This window comes from Mauremys mutica, chromosome 2 (genome assembly GCF_020497125.1).
Source record: "Mauremys mutica isolate MM-2020 ecotype Southern chromosome 2, ASM2049712v1, whole genome shotgun sequence".
NCBI classification, from domain to species: Eukaryota; Metazoa; Chordata; order Testudines; family Geoemydidae; genus Mauremys; species Mauremys mutica.
In genome coordinates this window covers 172,640,570-172,648,261 of record NC_059073.1, presented here as the reverse complement: position 1 = coordinate 172,648,261, position 7,692 = coordinate 172,640,570, and positions in this window count along the sequence as shown.

The window sequence follows — 7,692 nt, the reverse complement described above, 5'->3', positions numbered from 1 at the left end:
AGCTATCAGGTTTGACTAAACTGCTCTGTGATGGCTTTGCTCATTTCTCTTAGACAACTTGGAGGGTTGCAATAGGTAGCCACCCTTCCTCATTGAGAGTTCTCTTGGGGAGTCTCAAGAAGTTTAACTTTTTATTTAGTCTTTCTTAGCATTTACATTAAACCAGTAGGGGACAATGTGGACACTCTGGTTTCATATGTCAACATTATCTTGATAGCATACAACTATATGTATTCTTCTCAGCAGAAAACATTCTCATCCAGCGTCCCTTGAAGAAATAAATACCTGGATGAAAAACAACTGCTTCTACCTTAGCCTAAGTAAGGCAGAGGTGATGTATATGGGGATGGGGCAGCACTTTAACAATATGACCACTTTCTGAACTTCCTACTGCAAGAGGATCTGGATGAGTTATATCTTGCCTTTTTAGAACATACATTTTTATACAGGCTTTCCCTCAACACAGGCATCTATATATTAGCCATCAAGTTTTCTTCCTTCAAGAGGTATCTGCCCCTGGAAAACCTCACCTAGTGCATGAGAAATCCCATAGGAATGAATGATTATTATTATTTTTTTACATTCTTGTATTGGTACCTAACTAACTATGGTGTGGTGCACTAGGGAGGGAGAGAGAGAGAATGAGAGAGAGTGAGACTTGATTTTTGGTTGTGTTTTTTTACTTATTAACCAATTCAGAAAGTTCAATCATTCACAGTGGGTGTCAATTTCAGTAATCTTTGTGAATTACAGAAATTCTGACAATCTCAAAGCCTAAACAAATATCTACAAATAGGCCATATAGATTGATCTTGAGGAGTACAGTAAAATATTCAGTCTTATTAGGGGATTACTGGGCTCTTTATAGAGTTGTCAACATTTTTGAATGAAATTTTTTCCACTACAAATTAGATATAATTTAAAATAAATTTTCATGGGAAAATATCATTTGTATGACATTTTACAATTTTTATGGGAAATTTGAATTGAACTGAAATAAAAAAAATCTTTTCTTTTTCAATTTATTTTTTTAAATAACTTAAAATTTTTACTTTTTGTTTTATCCTCTTTTCTTCTCCTTTTTGCCACATAAATCAATAAATCAATTTCTTCTCTTCATTCTAAGTTTTCAGAACTTCTCCAACTTTAGAAAAATTACAGTGTGGCAAAGGAAAAATGGAACTGTAAATTTGCTGGTCTGTAACTTTAACAAAGTTGAAAAGTTTTGAAAAATTACAAAGTGGAAAAAGGAAAAAATAGAGAGCAAAAAATGGGGGGCTTCATTCAAAAATTTTCATTGGAAAAAAATGGAGGCTTTCCAGCTCTTTCCTCTTCCCATATGACAAAAACACATTACATATATGTAGTGGTGGAGGAGGAGCAACTCAGCAGTAGATGCTTGCAGGGATAAATTTGCTCCCCATGCTGGAGAGCTGCAAGGTCTTCCTCAGGTGCTCTGCTCCACAGTTGAAGAAGATATTGAGTGAAATCCTGGATCCATTGAAATCATGTCAAAACTTTCAGTAGGTCCAGGACTTCACTCACTGATATTTGTGTTTGTTTTCCATCACAAATTGTGTCCCATCACCCATGTAAGAAATAATAAAGTTGGGGTATTTCCCAGTTGTGTCTGAGGGCAATAGCACATGCTATTTTGTGTCACCTTGTTATTTTCACAATAATTTTTCTGGCGTTTAGTGAAAAAACATATGTTGCTGTTCAAATGCTTCTTTTCATTCAGCTGTGGAGAGTACTGGATTAAATTTATACCACTTTATCCTTGAGTATAATAATAGTAGCTTATTTCATATCCCTTAGGAAATACTAGAATGTTTTTCTAAATTGTCATTGCCACTGCTCAAAAATAGAAGTATTTCGAGAAATATTTAATGTAATTATCTAATCTAGCTATCCTAAAAAGAGCAGGGAAATATGTATACTATAGATAGTTTGACTGTAGTGTGTACAGTGAACAATTTGTAGGAGAAGAAACTTAATCATGGTAACAGCAAAGGTTATCTATAGGGCAGAAAAATGCAAGTCAGACCTTTTAAATGCTAGTGACAGTTGTAAGTCAGTGTTGGGAAGAGAGGCTAATGCTAACTAGAAGGAATGTGGCAAGCACAACAAATGAATACAAAGCATAATTAAAGTATAGTAATAGGATTTTCTGCCTGGTGTAGGTCACCACTAGTTGACAGTTTCCAGAGAAAATATTGTATGTGTTACTACCATAACGGTAACATGAGAATGCAGTCTTGTTTTCTGTGCTGACCATAACTAATTTTGTTGCACTTTAATGTCCAGCTGCTTTCCTTTTGTGCTTTTGTCCTCATGTACAACATCTGGAAAACCTCATTAAATGAAGGCAAGATTGCCTACTAATAAAGAAAGCTACCTAATTAGGAATATGCCAGCAGCAAGAATACTAACAGTACTATTTGTCTTTACACACGCATCCATTTGTTAGGAAAAGACACTGTTTTTTGCAACTTTAAACAACTCTTTTAAAATAAAATGTAATATAATTAGAAGAGATGAACTATAGCTTTGGTTAACATTTAAAATAATGAATTAATATTGCAGGATAAAGTACTTTGAAATGTTTTGTCTTTCTTCTGATCCCTTTCAGATAGTGAAAATAAACACCCAAGCACATTGTAAGTACATTGTATCCACATACCTCTTTGTCACCAGTATCAAGAGAAAAAACATTTTCCTAACTCTAATATACAACTCATTAATATTCAGTCTATCAGTAATGAATATACAGAGTACCGCACAGAACTGTTTTAACATGTATCTCAATCCTTTTAACCCCAGTCTAGTCAGAAATATCCCTTGCTGGAATAAAACTGTTCATTTTTGGTCTTTTCAGTGGTGAGAATGCTAGAACAGCCCCATTGCTGGGTACCTCTTGATATGACTGTTCCTGTTCACTATCAGCTGGGTTGAGACCTTCTTAACACATTTCACTTGTGATCTTTTAAAGCTGTCAGGATGGAATGATTTTCAGTCACTTTGGTCTGGAGTGGATTTAAAATCATGTCCCAAAGGTGGTAGATTAATAGATTAAAAAGACAAAGTATTAATCTTATGCACTGTCCTGTCTCCTTAGCCATAACTTATAGCATAACTGTCATACAATTATGGCAGTTCTCCAATGAAACAAAGTACTTATATTTGGATTCTCTGTAAAGCATTTTACTGCCCATTACAATTGCTACTTCAATATATTATCTTATATATTCTGTGTAGGGAAGAAGCAGGTAACTAAACTGAGTTTTACAGATTTAAAGGCCATGTAATGGTTCACTGTGCTCATTTGGACGTATTTGGATTTAATATTAATTATGTACAGGAAATCTTAGTGTTGGTTGGAAGAAACAATTTAATTGAAAATATGAAATTCATTTGTGTTTAATTCTGAGTTTTGGAAGGCAAACCGTGTTGAAGTGCTAAACATAATTCACTCCAAGGTTCTACTGTTAAGATTCAGCAGTAACAAATAAATGGTGAAATCTCTAACCATCTTTAATTTAGTTTAGAATTTAAAAGGCTGATATTCCCCCTCATAATCAGTTGTGCTAGTGGGTTCTGTACCCATGTGTTTGTTGGTACATAGTCAGGGGGCAGCAACATAATTAAGGGTGTCTTTCAGTTTCTGTTGAAAGCCCAGTTTTTCAAAGCGTTATAAAATCCACATGCATAGTCAGATTGGTCTGAAAAATTGCAGAGCCAGTATAAGAGTTCCCAAGATAGTCACCTTGCCCCCAACAATCTTCTTGTCAATTATTTACTTTCTTATCAAGCATATTTTGCACAGAACTAGAGAAAAAAATATGGCTAGTATTCACATAACACATATTTAGGCCTGGCAGAATTCAATTTTTATTTTTTTTAAATGTTGATGTATAATATCGATGTTTATTTTAAAGTATTTTTTCCATTTTTATCAATTTATGTTTTCACAGTTGCACAAAATTATGGGTTTTATGCTCTTTTTTATTTTTTTAAATTTTCACAGTTGTGGGAAATTATGGGGAGGTCAGACGATAATTATTTAATGATAGCAGACATTTGATATTCAAAAAGTTAAAGCTTTATAACCATCAAAACACAAATTGTCAAAATTACCTGTCAAAAATATATAAAGTAAATATCCTTAAATCAAACTAATTAGTTTTCAAGCAGCATTTTTCTTACTTTGCCTATCTGTAAACTGCAATTATTATATATTGAAATATTTTTTCATTGGTTTGTGTCTGTTTTACCAACATTTACCAACAAATCTAATCCTTCCAAGCCTCCTGATATCATTGGACTTCTACTAATCTAATCTAGTGCCACCAAGATCCATCTCTAATGGATTTCAAATATTTCAGAAATTCTTGGATTTTAATTTTGTCTCTGTGGGATAGTGTACTGGGGTTCTGCAAGCAAACTGTGGACCACCAGCACTGTGTTTGGCTACAGATTCTACATAAAGGAGCAAGAAACCAAAGACCTGTTTTTCAGGTCACTCCTTTTAAGATGTTTGTGCATTTCTCATCTCTTGGATTCACACCATTAGGTTTTACACAATGTAACTTCCAGCAGGCCAGAAATGAGACACAGCTCTCTAATGTAGTAGACCAAAGGCTCATCCACTCATAGCCACACTGTCTGTTGAAATGCATGTGACTAAATGCAGCTCACACCTGATGGAATTGCCATGTCACAACTGTTAGTGTAATGACTAAGGCCAGAGCTGCAGATACAGAAATAATGATTCTGTGCTAAAAGGAATGGACTGAGACCTGGATTGTTATACATCCTCCCCATGCCAACTCAGGCAAGTTGCCTAGGCTGGGCCTTACTTTTCCTCATCTTTAGTATGTGTTGTCCTTTGGGGCGCCTGAAGAGCATATTGTACATTTCTTGAAAATCTGTGGACAGTGATTGGAAATGTGGTGCAGAGGAGGTTTGTAAGGCTGCAGGGTGGGCTGAGAGAGGAGGAGAAGACAAAGGAAGAATGTATGAGGAGTCTCTAGCCCCAGGCTCCAAAGCACTGTCTGATGTATGAGGGAGCTGAGAACAGGAAGACTCATTGCAGGTCACAGACATACATCAATGAGCCATGGAAGGGAAGTTCACAGGACTATGTCTGACCCAAATCCTGTTTGTATTGCTCAAGCACAAACTATGTGCAGGTCCATAGCTCAAGCACACGTGCAAAGACTGAGTAGGCTCTTAGTTGAATTTCACATGCTCCATCTATGTCATGGATTCTGTGGTACCTGTGTAGGCTTGCCCATGCACTTTGCCTCCTACCTCTGCATCCTGCTTTATTCACAATGGGACAATGGTGATGGAGTGGGTGCAAAGAGAAACAGAAGGAATCTTTGTCATTGAGCCACACTGTCTTTGCTGTGCCACATGCCATGTGGATCTTTTCCTATGTTGTTCCTATGTTGATAGTATATTGTCTGCATTTTGATGTCCTCTAGCAAATAGTGGGATATAAGGCACTTGCAGTGAAATGGTGGTAGAATAAGGAAGGAGATATTGTCTTTGGAGAAACCACAATTACAATCACTTCCTTCCTCAAGTAGGGGCTACTGTGTAGGTGGTTCAAGGGAGTCCACCAGTGTGAAATGTGACCAGAATGTTTAGGAACACATCAATTGTGGGTGACTACACAGCTGAGTGGTATGAGATTGTCTTTCCTTGCATATGGTCCTACAGACATATACACCTACACTGTATGCTAAAGAAGGGGAGAGAGGTAGGGGAGTCTGGCTAGGATAATATTATATGTGTTTTTTCTCCCTATAGTAGAACTGTAATTAGAAAATGTAGATAAGACTTGAAGATGGCATTTTCATGGATGAAATGGATACATTATTAAGGTATAAAATTCCCACAAAACCAATAATCAGCCATTGCAAGGCTGTTGCAGGGAGGAGATTAAAGGGCTGTTAATCTTTGGCCTATCTCATTGGAACACTTTGGAAAGTAATGTGTTCATGTGACTTACTATGGGAAACCATCCAGATGTGACTTGGGGATGGTAGAGGAAAGGTTGCCCAGGCAGCAGTGCATAGATTTTTGTATGTGTTTTCTAGGCTGTCTGGGTCAAGAACCATGCTGGAGACTGTGAAATTCCAAGAGGGCCATTTCTGAATCTCACTCCAGAGTTTAGAAATTACCTTTTTGATAACTCCAATCACTGCCCAGCCAAATATTCTGTGCAATTACTGACTACAGTTGTGTCACCGTACAGAAGGCATTGAAGCTATGAGAGAAAAAGATGGTTTCTATCCCTTATGGACAACTTGAAGGAACTGATTAAGAAGTGGATTCAAAGTACTTCATTCCTAAGGAAGACTAAAATCCAGCATAGGTGTTGGAAGTAGAGGTGCTGCTGTACCCCCTGGCTTGAAATGGTTTCCATCATATACAGGGTTTACAGTTTGGTTCAATGGCTCTCAGCACCCCCTCTATACAAATTGCTCCAGCAGCCCTTAAATCCAGTGAGCTATAAATAAATTTCTCAGGAAGTAAACAAAGGCATGGGTCCATGGGAGGACAGACATTCAAGATCCAGTCCACAGTCATGCGACAGAATGCCATGACATCAGTGATCTGCTAAGAGGCCTCTTCATCTGGAATGCCAGCAATCAAGCCAGCTACCAACTTTGGTAAAAGCCACTCTGCTCACAGATACTGTTATTCATGGACAGTGTTACATTCCAAAACACTTCTCCTGGACAGATCCAAGCCAGGAGGGAGCACACAAATAGATCTCGACCTTATTTGCCAACAGATATGGCATATAGCCATAATGAGTGCCTCATTGGACAACAGAACATGATAGATTTCCCTGGAGGCCATTCATAGCTGTACCTCAATATGGAAGAAAAGATGGAAGGTTGGAATGGGCAAGGAAGGCAAAAAAAGAATCAGTGCATGATTTTTAGAAAATTCTCTGCCTCAAACCTTAGATGAACCACCCCAGGTGGGGATCTGGGGTGGCAGCCATTTGTAAGTGCCTGTAACATTTAAAAAAGACACAGTAAAAAGGTTTGAAAAGCAGTGCTTCAAATTTTCTTCCTAATGTGTGTCACAATTTAGGAAGCAGTGCAGGAATAAGCCAGGAATAATCAGCAGGCTAAGGAAATAACAGATGTGTTGCAGTTTGGTGGGAAAGTGAGGAGACCAGGGCATGAAAGTGTCAGTCTCTGGGTTCTAGGCAATTAGTGATGGTGGCTGGAGTGATGGTTGAAGCTGGATGTAGGGTCAAGACTGGGCCAAGGACAGGATTGAAACCAGGGTCTGAGGATAGGCTGTGGGTCAGAACTGGGGTCACAGTTCATGGACTAGTAAAATCAAGGTTGTAGTCAGAGTCAGGAAGGAGGTCAAAGGCCGAAGCCTGATGGGAGCCAGTCCAAGGTCCGGGGGGCAGAAGGCACATGGAAAGTTAGAGTAGGAACAGGGCTGAAATAGGATCTGGGTAGGGCATGGACTAGATTAGAGCAGGCTGGAACAAGGCTCAGGCAAGGTGGGGGCAGGAACAGAAACCAGATCAAGGGCAGGCTGGAAGCCTAGGGAGTCTCTGACATCCCAAGGAAGCAGGAGGTTTCCCGGCTGAGTAGTGCTGTTGCACAGGCTAACTTGCACTCTGGTAGGGTCAGTGAAATACCTGTGCCT